Genomic DNA, 15495 nt, shown 5'->3' on the forward strand with positions numbered 1-15495 from the left:
CGGACGCATGTAGATTTGTGGCAACCCGGCGTCGATGCGCAACAAGACTTACCTGATCGCGCTTAGGATGACTTCGTTGCTGCGGATGGTGACGCTGACACCGGAGAGCTATAAACGAAAATATTAGTACGCGATGTTTGAAAACTCTCCCGCAGACAGGAATCTGGTGAGGACGAAGACGAAGAGGCCGACGTACCTGCCAACAGATGCCATGGAGGCTTCGACTGCGATTTTTTATCATCATCAGCCTGACTATGCCCACTGCAGGGCGAAGGCCTCTCCCATATCTTTCCAATTAACCCTATCCTTTGCCAGTTGCGGCCACCGTATCCCCGAAAACTTCTTAATCTCATCACCCACCTAACTTTCTGCCGCCCTTTGCTACGGTTGCATTCTCTTAGAATCCACTCCGTTACCCTTAAATCCCAGCGCTTATCTTTAATTCGCATTACATGCCCTGCCCAAGCCCATTTCTTCCTCTTGATTTCGACTAGGATGTCATTAATTCGCGTTTGTTCCCTCACCCACTCCGCCCGCTTCCGATCTCTTAACGTTACTCATATCCCTTTTCTTTCCATAGCTCGCTGCTCTGTACTTAACTTAACCTGAACCCCCTTGGTTAGCATCCACGTTTCTGCTCCATAGGTGAGTATCGGTAAGATACATCTATTGTACACTTTTCTCTTGAGAGATATTGGTAAACTGTCATTCATGATCGGAGAGAACCTGCCATAAGCGCTCCACCCCATTCTTATTCTTCGTTGGAGAATTCTAGAGGCCCGTGTACTGCGCGATGTGAGTCCACGTTAAAGAACACCAGGTGGTCGAAATTTCCGGAGCCCTCCACTACGGCGTCTCTCATAGCCTTAGCCGCTTTGGGAGTTAAAATCCATAAACCAAACCCAACCTATTCTGCGTTATTTCCTCTCATGATATGGATCAGCGTTCACTACCTGCCCTACGTAGACATATTTTCTTACTACTTCCAGCACCTGGCTACTAATTGCGAACTGCTGTTCCCTTGCTAGGCTGTGGAACTTTACTTTGTGTTCCTGCATGTTGATGTTTAGCCCCACTGTTCTGCTCTGCCTGTCTAACTCATTAATCATGCTTAAAGCATGCTCAAAGCAGCTTGTTGGTAGCAACGCATCGGCGAGAGGCACATGGCTGCTCTACAGAAATTGGAACGTGCCTTAAAATTGTCTAATTTGAATCAACGGACGTGCATAAGGGATTTTAACTTTTTTGAGTTCGTATTTTTGGCTGTGACAAGGGAATCCCGCTTATTTGCGAACCTCGACTAACGCAACACACGCAGCTGTCGGGTTGTCTATAAGTGGCCTCGACTGTAATGGGGAGAAAGGCAGCGGCGCGTATTGCGAAGCGTCTGTAATAGGTGAAAGAAAAGCGGAGCGGAAGCGCGGTTTACAAGCAATACCGGTTCAGAACCGAAAGTGGATTGTTTTGCCAAGCGGGCAGAGCACCTTCGATGGCATGTTGTCTACACCCAGGAGAAGTCTATCCTCTATCGGACGAATTAGGCCTCATGAAGGCGATTATTAACGCTATAGCGATGAGGAACTGTGTCGCAGAAAAGCCGGCGTCGTCTTCGGCGTAGGCGTCGGCGTAGGCGTCGTTGACAGTTAACGAAAAATCATCGATTAATACCCAGAAAAGCGACTTTAGTGGGCCACCTTGGTGGTAGGTGGGACATATAGGTCACGTGATCTTGTGGCGTCATCACAGCCTGCGCACCGGGCTGCGAGCAAACTGCCCACCGAGGCAGGTTGTTAGGGAAGAGCAACCTAGGTCTTAAGAGCCCCTTCCGTGGCAGCACCGGCCATCACAGGGCAGTGTCACGTCGCTTAATCGCTGCACCACTGTGACAAGAGGGGTATGAGGACTTCGAGTGACCTATGAATGCAAAGTAGAGAATGACCGATTACGCATATATGAGCCTTAACCCATTTACTCCAAATAGATTATAATCGTAGACCAATTTTGCCCGCTAACTCGTTTCCAGTGAATTTTCCTTCCTGACTGTACCCAGAATATTTAAGCGGCACTCACAAGACAGCTCTCAAAATTGAAGCTTTGAGATAGATACAGAGAGAGGGGTAAGCCTTCATGATAAGCCGTATTACATACTCTCTACCCTAAGGCAACCTGAAGACGAGGGGTAAAATCGGTTAATGCGATCATTCGAACGGTCTGCAAAGCAATTCTAGGGCTTCCCAGATACACCAAGACGAAAAAGCTACTCGAACTAGGCATATAAAACACAGTGGCAGAGCGGATAAAGGCGCATAAAGAAGCACAAATATTGAGGCTCTCAGCCTCTACTGTACGCCGTATGGTACTATACAGGCTAGGGATAGAGCCGGTGATAGAGCAGAGATGAGAAGTCAACAAACCCTTTCCTGCGAAGGTTATGCGACTAGCCGGAGACGTGTCGATCTAGTCAATGCCACATTTAAATGTCAGCTATCAAACACATTATTCAGTTCAATCAAACTTTATTGTATCGGGAACCGGTGGCGGTCGTCTTCCTAGACTATTCTGTTTGGTGTTTTGAGATTATCACCTTCAAATTTCCAACTGTACCAGCAGAACTGTACATACAAGGCGAAGACTACCGTCCCAGAACGCCACCTGGCGTGAAGCGGCTGCTGGGAACGGTATTTGCAACATCACGCACTTCAATGCGAATCTATTGCCCAAGGACACGTTCGCAGAAAGTTCAGCCGGTGTCGTTGCTAAGATGCTCCCCGGATGTATTCGGTACCATGTTTTCACACTGTAGTTTGTCCCGAAGTCTGCAGTCTGTTGACAACTCAAATTCGCAAGGAAGCAATTTTTCCAGCGCTGTCGTTAGAGCTCCGTGCCTTGCATTGCACAAAACATCATTTCGGAAGCAACGACCACTATTCTTGAAGCCAGTTCACTGCAGACACAGCCTAATGGAAAGTCCCAACCACAGAAAGTCTGGAAAGGGGTGGTGGTGGTGGTATATAAAACTAAAAGTTGTAAGCATCATATTGCGATAATTGTTGCGTGTTAACCAGCTGCATAACTTTAGCCGCATTCTGTAGAATGGAGCTCTTGCCATGTTAATATAGTGCGCAAAGGATCATCATCCAGGTGCAGTCACTTTCACGCATATCGCCGTTTTGTAGCCCCAAATTTACAGTCACAATATAGCTGCTGCAAGATAAAAAACACATGCACATACTTATAAAAATACATACAGGATCTGCCTAATCCCTTTCCTAGATCTAGACCACCAAACTCACGACAGCATTAATAACGACATAAGCACAAAAGCCACAGCATTCCACTGGGCATAGGTTAGTGTCTGATAAAATCAAGAATATTATCATAACGAAGCCTTCAAAGACCTCCAAACATCAATCGAATTCATTTAAAACATTTTCAGAGTAAAGAAATAAACTGCAGAATTAGGGCTAGATGCTGACAGCATATTAAATAAAAAGCTTGAGAACTAGGAGGAAATTCTGTCTTGAGAATAAGAAAATTATCGCTAATTGGAGTTAAGGAGACTTTAGAGAAAAAGAAAAGAAATAAAAATGAAAAAGTCGAGCACTATGCGGTCACATTTGTAGCCACCGCTCGCGCTCCTGCAACAGCACCCTCACTGGCTTGCTCTGGAAATCCTCGACACCCTGGACAATCTGGATTCCGAGCAGCTCGAGCTCCTGCGACGCTCATGTATAGACCTGGCGCGGCTATGTCGGCGAGCTATCTTGAGCGGAGCCTGGAGCATCCACTTGTCCGCATTTTAATCGGCCCGGTCGCGAAAGGTGTTCATTCCGTGGACCTTGGTCGTCTCCGGCAGCACGACCCAGGCCATCGCGCCGAAGGCCACCACCAGGAGGGACGCCACGGCGAGCACGGTGCCTCAGACGCTGCTCGACTCGATGCTTCCGACGAATGGAGCCACGGTGGCCCCGAGACGGCCGCACCTGTAGCCTAAGGATAAGCAGCTTCCTCTGAGGACGGTCGGGTACATCTCGACCGTGATGAAATAGAGGCTTATGACGGCCAAGTCCACGGCTAAAAGCTCTGCGACGAGAACCGCCGTCATGAGGCGAGAGCTCAAGATGTCGCCGCTTCCTGCGGGATACGTGTTGCCGAACAATTGCTTCCAAGGTCATATCATATAGAAAACAAAAATTAAGCTCCTTGCGCCTCCAGTTTTCAGCGGTTTGCATACCAGTAATCAACGGTTTAGTTACCTCGAAAGACGCAATAACTGCTTCAGAAAGTGCCAGCCTTCGCAGGCGATACAGCGGAAATAACGCTTACCTCTTGAACAGCTCACGGACCCCAACTCGGAACTGTTCGTCACATTGTTGTATTTAGTGTTCCTAATATAAGTCATGCATGAAATTATAACGAACGTTAAGTTTTTAAATGTTTATGGAATAGAGAATGCCACTGAAAGAGCAAGGCCATAGAGGCTACATACAAAGATAGGAACCGGCTGAGAGCTTATTTGAAAAATGCATGAAATTCTACACGAGCATCGACTAAAATTTTCAAGTATTGCACGCAAGCGAAAACATGACATGCTCATAATATAAGGTGTGTACAAAGGCGGTAGAAATTATGCCGTCATATTCCCATATTCCCTTTCAAGTCATGTTTTCGAGAACTGTAAGAGAAGCTTCTCCACTGAAACGTTGCTTCGAACTTACGTTGAGGGAGTCCAGACGCTTGCTGCGACATTGTTAATTTTGAGCACGCCTGCTTACAGAAGCCATCAGTTGGAAAGGCAGGAAGGGAGAAGTTCTGTTTTATGCGTGCGAGCGTATTCGCGCGTGTCTGGGCGATGCACTGAAGCGCTGTACTCCACCAACCGCGTAAAACGAAATAGATTTTCTTTTTAAAGTGAAAGCATCATATGCTTTACGCGAAAGAAAACCCGTCACCGGAAGTTGTCCCCAAATTATGTCGCAAAATGTGTCCACAAAATGCGGACTCAGGAAGTGGGACCTCTCACGTGACCTAATTCGAAAAAAGAAATTCGCCAGTATTGAGGGTCGTTAGTTTAATCGTGTTAGAGGGGCACGAAGTGAATGCGTAGGGGTGTGTACGAAGGTCAAGTGTCTTGGGGATGTGTACTGATGTTAGAAAATGATGTCTTGCAAAAAACTGCTCATGTCATTCAAAGGTGACGTGATAAGTATTGCGTGACAACGATGACTTTCAAAAAAATAAATTGCTGACGTTCAAACGCAGAAGCTTTTGCATTTCTCTAATGAAGCAGACTGCGGAGTTCTCCATGCTTTTCAGAACTTGTCCTGAGTAAAAGGGATGTTGGGGACAAAACTTTTGTTGTTTAAAGCACCTTTTGAAAAGCGTGTTGTGTAAGCCGATTAGGCTTAGTTCTGAGATACTGGTGCATGTTTCCAAGGGGAGAAGCGTTCCTTTTTACCCTACCGAGTTATGAAGGCACTCACCGAGCACAAAGAACGTAACACCCGCCAGGCTGGCCATCAGACTGCCAAGGAGGACCAAGCTGAGCGCAGTGGACAGGCGCCGCCCCTTGGTGCTGAGGAGGAAGACATTGGCTGCCACAGCAGGCATCGCGAGAGCGACGAGTGCGCGGTAGACGACGCGGTTCTCGCGGCTTTCCCTGAGCCGGTAGGAGAAGCTGTTCGCCAGGAACCAGCAGCCGTACACCACCAAAGTCTCGTTGCGCAGCGCCCGGTTCGTGAAAAGCTCTGCCGTGGACGCCTCCTGCAGTCCCTCACCCGTGCACATGCAAGCATCGGCCCTCGCCTTTCTGGCTTCCTGCCTCATGACTTCCAGCCGTTTGCCGACGAGGACCATGTCGGCGCCGTTCATCTGTGCCGCCGACGTCACCACCTCCGCTGCTCTCCTGATCCTGAAAGTCGCCAGGAGCCAACAAGGTGACTCTTCCACGAAGTACACGGCTCCAATTAGCAGCCCAGTGGGGACCATGCAGAAGAGCTGGATCAGGGACCAGTCATGGATCCAGTCGTAGACCAGCTCGCCGTAGACGTGGGCCGCTGTGAAGCCTCCGGTGACGGCAATACTGCAGAAGAGCACGCGGCGGGCGGAGTCGGTGACTTCGAAGAGCAGGACGTTCGAAATGACGGCCATGCTACCGGCGGACGCGGCGATTAAGAACCGCAGCGAGGCAAACATGGGCAGCGTCCTGGCGAAGGCGAGCAAGATGCCGGACACGATGAGGACGGATAGCGAGGCGCCGAGGACTGGACGCCGGCCGAGACGGTCGGCAGCTGCGCCGACGAAGGGCATGCATGACGAGCAGGGGGCCGGCCATGTAGCAGGCAGTCAGCACCGACATCAGCCAGCGTCGGCCGCACTCCACGTTCCACTCGCCCACGATCGAGACGCGGGTCGACGCCTGTGTGCAACGCGACGCAACAGGCTTACCAGAAAAACAAGGTTGGTATTTTTGCAGGGGTGCACTGACCTCGAAAGTGTTGCGTTGATGAAAAAGTGTGGGATTTGAGCCGCAGGCATTTTACTGGCTGATGTCACTGGCTTTAGCTGGCGACACAGTAGGTCATAAATGAAGGGCCGTGAGAAGTACCGAATTAGTCTTCAGGAACTCTGCCGGGTTCCTCTCATTTTGAGAAGCATAACTTCCCTTTTTTAGTAGTTAAGAGACGGGTGTAGTGAGGAGCACCGAAGTTGTCGCGCTTTGACATGATTCGTCCTTCGGAGATAGTGCTGCGAATGCCGATCTACTATACTTCGGTAAGATAAGGTGGGATTCCTGCTAAGACTTACATGAAATGACGACGCGACATATTTTGGGGAGGAACGTTGGTTCAATGATGACGTGTGACAGGTTTCGTAAGTCATTATGGTTATGCCTCACGTACCGGCCCACAGATGGGTAACTTCTACCGACCCCGCCTTCGCCGCGTGAAGAGTGGCTCGCGAGGTGATGCTGCTCTTTACTTCAGAAACCAAACGTTTCTTATTTCAGCCACCAAGTATCTTCGATTTCACATAGTAAGTTAAAATTGAGAGAGAGAAAAAAAAAGACAGGAAGTAGAGGAATGACGCTGAAGGAGTGAATAATTTCTTACCAAACAGCGATTTTTACTAAGTTAGCTTTCTTTGGTGCGTGGCACGTGACGTCAGTCCAGGACGTGAATTTTTCTATGCAGAGCTTTTTGAGTCTTAAGGCGTAATACTGCACTAAGGATTACTGCAATAAGAACTATTCTGGTTCGCTTGAATACTACTTTGGGCAGTATTCGCGCGAAGCGCAATGGTACACAAAATGTTCCGTAGCCTCACAAAATAACCAAAATGCATTTCGGAGGCAGTAGGCTTCAGAAGAGAGGCTTCAGCTGAGCTAATCTGTTACACACAATGTCTTGATACAGTTTACAATAAACTAAATGAAGGAATTCGCCACAGCGAGCTAGACATACCACCATAAGTTTGCTTCCTTTCAAAATAGGTCGCTACGCGCAAGTAACACCTCGATGGCTGAAAACCGAGCATTCAACGAACGGGGCTAACAATGATATGAAACGAGGCGGCACTGCCTGCTATTTGCAGTGTACATGTACGTTTTGTGAGGTCGGGAGTTTTCGAAAGGAGGCAGCTACCATGTCCATGTTTGCTTTGCAGCCTCCAGTCCTTTTTACTATATGCTGCGAAGTTAAAGGTTGCGTAGTAATGAAAACACTCCCGTTTAGACACCTCGCATTAGTTAGATTTTATAAGATTCAACACAAACGGAAAACAAGCGTTCGTTTGACGCCTGAACTAGTGGGTAGCGCTTACAGAGCAGTCCCAGTCGGCGTCGCATGGCACAGTTCCCCGACCGTCGTGGGAGGAGTTCGTGCTTTGAGGCGCGAACGGAGGCTCGTAGCGGAAGCATCTGCTGTACGATCCGTCCTCTTCGACCGGTATGCTGGCGTTCTTCCACGTCTCTGGTGGCAGGTTGGCGTAGGCGGCCGGAGGGCGGCACCAGTGGTCCACGGGTCGCGCCAGGTTCGTCGAGGCTTCGGCGTGCAGGATGGTGCAGAACACTGATAGCAGGGTGCAGAGCAGGATGAGCCTCTGGAACACGCCGTGGCCGAAAATGAGGATGTGGTCCAGTGGCGACACGGTGGCATCGAAGGCGACGGTACCTATGGCTGCCCCGCTAGCAGTCTGCGACGCGACGGGATTTGTGTCCGGCTTGGCCTCCGGGGACAGTGGCGAAGTGAGGGAGGACGCGCCCGGCATGATCTCTGGGGAAAGCGGCGAAGTGAGGGAGGACACGCCCGGCTTGGTCTCTGTGGACAGCGGCGAAATGAGGCAGGACGCGCCCGGCTTGGCCTCCAGGGAAAGCGGCGAAGTGACGGACAACGCGCCTAAGGCGGTCGTCCCTGATGCGACGGGACCGGAGGGCTGCTCGACGGCAGTGACGATGCCGCTCTACGTCATCACCGTGCTTTGGTGGTCCGGCTTGACAGAGGAGGACCTCTTGCTCTTCTTCCTGGCCATATTCCCAGGCTCTGGAAGACCGGGGCGGAGTGAAGCCTTTTCTGGTTCGAGCGACGTACAAGCGTGCGTGCGAACCCTGCAGGACGTTCCTTCTTCTTTGTCGGAGGAGGACAGCACATCGGCACGAGTTGCCAATGCTTTTAGTGTATTTTGTGTGTGTATTGCGGGGACGCCGCCCCCGTTATACGGCGATGGATGTGGATCCTCCTGGGCATCCGACCAGACTGCCGGCTCCTTCCTCGAGTTCTTCGAGGAAGCGTTGCAGCCTTCCCAGTGACCCCGACAGCGAGGATACCATAGAGTACTTCAGCGAGGACAGTACTGAAGGTGAATTTGAGACATACCTCAGCCGCAGGACCAAAAGAAGACTATTAAGAGCCAGCTCCTCATCGAGCCAGTCCACGGTGAAGACACCTGGCCAAGCATCGAAGCATACTATTCTCATCCTGCCTGCGCATCGATCCCACAACATGAGGCGGCTTAACAGGCAAGCTGTCTCAATGCAACTTGAGGCCCTTGTGCCGAACGAAATTAAAGACGTTCGCGTGAACTCGCGCAAAAACGTTGTTGCTGTTGACGTCCATCATGCGCCAGCACTCGAATCACTGCGGGCCATCACTGAACTCGGAGGCATATCGGTCCGTACAGTTATCCCGCTCGGCGAGGACGTTTCTTCTGGCGTCATCTATGACGTCGATGAGACGATCACGCAAGAAGATCTGCCCATACTTGTGAAGCCAGGAAACGAAGGCACCGTGATTCTCCGAGTTTCACGTCTTGGGAAATCTCGCTGTGTCAAGATTGTCTTCAAAGGCGACAGCCTTCCGTCACATGTGAAGGTAGGCCTTTTTCGTCACACAGTTCGGCCATTCATACCAAAGCCCCTACAATGCACGAATTGTATGAAACTGGGCCATGTTAGCGGAGTCTGCGCCAACGCGAGTGTGTGTTCCCGGTGTGCCGAGCCTCATGATTCTGAGACATGCACAGCACAAATTCTCAGGTGTTCAAACTGCAACGGTCCCCATGACGCCTCATCTAGAGACTGCCCGCGGCTAAAAGAAGAGCGTGCTGTCCTAAGACAAATGGTCCGAGACAGCTCGACGCACCGCGAAGCCGCCGCGATCGTTCGCAAGAGACGTGCCCGACGCAAGAGGAAATCCAGACAGGCTGCTGCGAATGACAGCCGCAACGACGCGCTGTTGGCGCCTCCTGCTCACCCTCCTCCACCTCCTGTTCCACCTCGCCCCAGTGTGCTCCGTCCGACCTCTGTGGACAAGGGTGGCCAGATGTCATCAGGTTCCGATCCTTGGCCTGCGCTTCCGCCATTATGTCCTCCTGAGGCCCCTCCACGTAAGCTCCCATCGCCGAGCACGTCGGCCGCTGCAGACGGGCTCCCGGAGCAAGACCGCCAAACCCTCGTGATTTTAAAGACCGTGGTCAACGCAATTCGGCCCCTCCTACAGGCTCTGCAATCCCCAACTGCTCGAAGCGTTTTACTAGTGCTGGACTCCCTGGGTTCAGCACTTCAAGGACTTTAATCCATAATGGCTGGCCACCTTCCCTCCTTTCGTGAGGAAGTCAGAGGCGCCACAATCTTCCAATGGAACGCAAGAGGTCTGAGGTCGCGAATGTCAAGTTTTCGTCCTTACGTATTCACTAACTACTTCCCGATATTGGTAATCTGCGAGCCCAAATTATCAGAAGCAATCAGGCTCTCCGGGTACGAATCTTTCTTCGCCCCTACATGCGGGGAACGCAGCCAAGTCTTGGTATACCTCCGCACTGACATGACGTATGTTTGCTGCCCAGTTCCACCTCACAATGACAATCAATACGCGTGTTTCTTAATCAAGACAAAAACGCTAGAATTCACACTGATTGCAGCTTATGTGTCACCCTCCTCTCAATTAGACTGCGAAAGGCTGAAAGCCATCATGGAAGAAACCCGTGCTCCTTGGATCATTACTGGCGATTTTAACGCCCACCATTTGCTATGGGGAAGCACCAGAATTAACGCCAAAGGAAGACATCTGGCGTTATTTGCATCCGACAATGATCTGTATGTTATGAATGGCGGCAGTCCGACATACCTGCGCGGCTGTAACTACAGCAGCTGCCTGGACCTGACATTAGTTTCTAGGTCGTTGCACCGGAGTGTTCGCTGGTTTTGTGATGTGGAGACCCATGGAAGTGACCACATTCCTACCTACCTCAAAATAAGCGGCCTTGGTGCGTCCTCCCTAACCCAACTCGCGCGAATTGACTGGGCAGTATTTCGAAAACATATGGAGGAGACGAGCAAAGATGCCCTCACTGGCAGGCTGGAGCACACTATAGCTAATGCTATGAACGTTGCGAGAAGTCACATCACGTCCTCAAGAATACGCAGTGATTTTGATATTGAACTAGAACGCCTGCGTGCTCTTCGGCGGCGAGCAGAAAAGCGATACAGACGAACCAAGTGCTTAAATGATCTACGGGAGGCTAGACGTACGCAGAAAAAAATCAAACGAAGAATGGATCAGCTGGCGAACCAGCGCTGGAGGTCCTTTTGTCAGCACTTGGATCCCCGCAAGCCCATGTCCCTTATATGGCGTACTGTGCGGGGCCTCCGTACGCTTCCGCAGCAAAGACAACCCTTCTATGCGTTGGCTGTCTATCAAGATCGACAGCAGTCTGAGGTAGCAACGGACTACTGCAGGAAAATTGCTGGTGTACCAACTGCTTCGAGTTCCCGGCGTGTTCCTCCTGCCTCACGGGTCTCAGCCATGGATGTCCTTTTTTCTCGCGAGGAACTCGACGCTGCTCTTACAGGATGTCGGCGTTCGTCCTCACCAGGGCCAGATGGAATCACATATGCTGCGCTGTCCCACCTTGGCCACGACGCGCGAGAAGAGCTCCTCAAACGTTACAACGACTCTTGGCTCGACGGTGCTGTTCCTCAAGAATGGAAATCGAGTCGATTGATACCCCTACTAAAACCAGGGAAATCTCCACTCGAGCTCTCGTCGTATAGGCCAATAGCTTTGGCCAGTTGCGTAGGAAAGGTCATGGAGAAAATGATTTTGTCGCGCCTTGAGTGGTACCTCGAACACTACAAAATATACCCCGACGCTATGGCCGGCTTCAGGCGGGGTCGCTCTTCTATTGACAACGTCGTTGATCTCGTATCCACGGTTCAACAACAGAAGCGCTTGAAACGTTTGTCAGCGGCACTCTTTCTGGATGTAAAAGGTGCCTACGACAACGTGACCCATGAGGCCATCCTTGATGCGCTGGAAACTGTGGGCATCGGTGGTCGGATGTTTGCGTGGATAGAGAGCTATCTGTCCAAAAGATCATTTTTTATCCAATGTGAAGATGGCCCGACGCCTGAGCATTACACCTACCGTGGCGTGCCCCAGGGCGGTGTCCTTAGCCCTACATTGTTTAATCTGACTCTCATCGCCCTCCCTGAGAATCTCCCCAACACCGTCCAGATGTGTATGTACGCCGATGACATCTGCATTTGGGCCTCCTCTGTGACGCGTCCCCAGGTGCGTGCAAGACTTCAGCGGGCAGCATCGATCACTTCTTCCTATCTCCAGAAGCAAGGTCTCAGCGTTTCACCAGAAAAGTGCGCGCTAGTGGCATTTACACGTAAATGTATGACTCCATATCCGGTACGCATCGACGGTCAAGTCATTTCTTACAGCAAAACTCATCGTTTCCTAGGGATCCTGATCGACCGCAATTTATCATGGAGCCCGCATTGCACTCTACTGAAAAAGAAAAAAAAGCTAACATCTATCGCTCATTTACTGCGATTTCTAGGTGGACAATCTTGGGGCTCGTCGGTCCAGTCAATGCTGGAGTTGTACAGAGCTCTATTTGTCGGATGCTTGCGGTACAGTACACCTGTACTCTCGAACACGTGCAAAACTAACATGCGTGCCCTCCAGTCAGTGCAGGGTCAGGCCCTTCGCACATGCCTAGGTCTACCTCGGAGCGCATCAACACTGGGTAGCATTGCACTCGCCAAAGACCACCCGATCTCTACTTATATTGTCCTAGACTGCTTGCGAATGCACATACGTCATATCTCAAGGATTCCACAGCATCACCTTGCGCCTCTGCCACTGCAGAGACCACATTCTGCATTTGCAAAGGTGATAACGACGCAACAGTCGTCGATCCCACAACAGTTCACCCCGGCAGCACTACCTCCCTCTCCACTGTGGTGTATGCGGCTCCCATGTGTGCGCCTTGCTATTCCGGGGATAGCGAAGAAGTCAAATTTATCGACGCCAGCCATTAAGCAACTGACACTGTCCATGCTCCACTTCGAATATTCGGACCGCACTCACGTCTATACGGATGGATCAGTAACCTCTACTAGTTCTGCTTGCGCTGTGGTCGTTCCTGCGCGACAGACTCAAATTCACCAACTAATTTCGCATCGGACTACCTCTACTGGAGCAGAGTTGGCTGCGCTTCTTGCGGCAGTACAGTATATCTCACAACAATCACCTCAAAAATGGACTGTTTTCTGTGATTCAAAAGCTGCCCTACAATGTCTTCAATCTTCCTTGAGACATAGCGACCATGAGCAACTTACAGCGGAGATACGATATCTGCACCACCAGGCAATCGAACAAGATCATGAAATCATCTTCCAGTGGGTACCAGGCCATAGCGGCATTGTTGGTAACGCCTTAGCTGACGATGCTGCTCGATCGGCTCACGATACAACCAACACTGTCCGCATACCACTGACAAGAGCTGACGCAGCAAGGCACCTTCAACTGCTCGCCCGAAACCTGACTGTAACGTCGTGGTCTGCCCCTGGAGGTTGGTCACCCCGCTCGCATCACTTCAACCTCCTGCTCCAACATCACATACCACTCGGCCTCCCCCGCGCGGTGATACTACGCTGTTGTGCCGCCTGTGGCTGGGAGTGGCGTTCACAAACGCCTATTCCCATCTGATCACAATGGCTGACTCTCCTGCGTGTGACCAGTGCGGTTGTGACGAAACGATCAGCCACCTCCTCTGTGACTGCCCTCGTTTTGAGCGAGAGCGCGGTGTCCTAAGTGTTTCTCTGCTCCGCTTGGACTCGCGTCCTTTAACAGAGTCTAACGTTCTGGGGCCTTGGGCTCAACCTTCCAGACAACGGAAAGCGGTGAAAGCGCTCCTGACTTTCTTAAGGGACTCGGGGTTGCATTCCCGCCTATAATCTTTAAGTTTTCAGTGCGCGCCCTCTGTCCCTGTGACATGGTGGTCGCTGGACACTTAGAAAACTCATTTCCTTGCCGCTCTTTTTCCTTTTTTCCCCTTTGTTCCCCTCCCCAAGTGTAGGGTAGCCAACTGGGCATCGCCTGGTTAACCTCCCTGCCTTTCCGTCCTTTTCTCTCTCTCTCTCTCTCTGAACCTTCGGATGAATTCTCAAAGACGCACATATAGATACGTTTAGATATATTTTATCGCGAAAAGATTGCATAAGTAAACGCAGATAAGGACCTGGGGCTAAGAAATTATGAACGGTCATTCTGATATAGGGTCTCATGAGGTCCGTCATGGCAACGGAAGATAATTTAAATGGAACGTAAACGTAGGATGAGGTAGTGCAGTGCAACCTTATTTAGTGAGAAATGCGAGCGGCATATCTCCTTGAGTTGTTGTAGCTCGGCAGGCGAGAAGGAATATAGAGCTCGGCAATAGGGGCTCCCTGGGCGCTGTCATATTGTTCGCTGGACTGTCGTGAGCACCTCGCGCTAGCACGGCGGAAGGGGCGGCGGGACCGGTTTCCGACGGTCCGGAGAGGAGGCGTTTCGACAACATTCTGGCCGGATGCAGAGGTCTATAGCTACAAAGTTTCTACGAAATGCGTGAGGACTTTGCATTTTTTTAGTTGGAACATTTCGTAAATGTCGTTTGTCTTCAGCTAGACACGCAATTGTTATTGAGCCGTCTAAAAAGCTAAAATGCGTGTAATAACACTTATGGACAACTGTGGAAAAGCTGTGCATGCTAATCAGACCGCTCCCGCTGTTAATGAAGCATTTCAATGAAACTTTTCTGTAACGTCTAATTTTCGCTGCCTACTATACCATGTTACGACTTACACGATGTGTTCCCAATTAGGAGTGAGCCAAGCGGTGTTGAAACCATGACCAAATTATTTAGACTTCGCTGCTCCTCTTTCACTCTCACACGTGCTCAGGCGGCTTATCCCAAGATAGAAGCCGTAGTACAACTGCAAGAACACTTGGCTGCAACTGGAATTTTCAAGCTTATAAAAAGATATATACACAAAGACAAACAAAGCATATCGGGGGAGAGCATGCTAGCGCACTTATTTCCCATAACTTAACCAGGAAAATCGGGGCAATATTTGTCGAGAATCCATGACAAATTTTAATATGCTGTGGAATCTTCTTGCCTGCCAGAACAAAAAAAAAATATACGCAAATAGTGCTGCTGTTGTCACCTGCGCTGTGGCGCACCAATCGCAATAAGAAACTATTGCTTTCAGTTCGGTTCAGTCCTAGAGCTCATAGACAAGAAAACATCGAGTTGGCATACGCTGCGCTGCGTAAGGCACGGAACTCGGGAGTGAAAATGAACGCGTTCTAAAGGAGAGTATTAGCGCTTGTCGAAGTCTTGCTAAAAGCGTTTCACCAGATGTGTCTAAGAATACCAAAAGAATTGGCAGTGGTTTAATTCTGTTTTACCTAGTGAGACGAGTGAAAGACTTGATGATCAGTGTCAGTCGGGTCATCGGATGCAGCCTCGTTTCTGCACTGGACGAGCTCTCTGTTTGGTTAAAAGTAAATAGATTAGTATTAAATGTCAATAAAACAAAGTTTCTAGCCTTTAAACCTAAAACAAAGTTATAGACATGAGACAAAGTCATATTTTTAGAAATAATGTTATCCAACGTGCCGGGTCTGTGCGGTTTCTGGGATCTTTATTTAATGAAAA

The 15495-nt window shown here is 50.2% G+C and overlaps 1 pseudogene; it reads right to left on the reverse strand.

Moving 5' to 3' along the window:
- Window positions 1-3919: 3919 nt before the first annotated feature.
- On the reverse strand, window positions 3920-8268 carry LOC149333113 (solute carrier family 22 member 7-like; annotated as a pseudogene).
- Between the last annotated feature and the right edge of the window lie 7227 nt (window positions 8269-15495).

Source organism: Amblyomma mixtum, chromosome 8 (assembly GCF_055824585.1).
Source record: "Amblyomma mixtum isolate Tamu chromosome 8, ASM5582458v1, whole genome shotgun sequence".
Classification (NCBI taxonomy): domain Eukaryota; kingdom Metazoa; phylum Arthropoda; class Arachnida; order Ixodida; family Ixodidae; genus Amblyomma; species Amblyomma mixtum.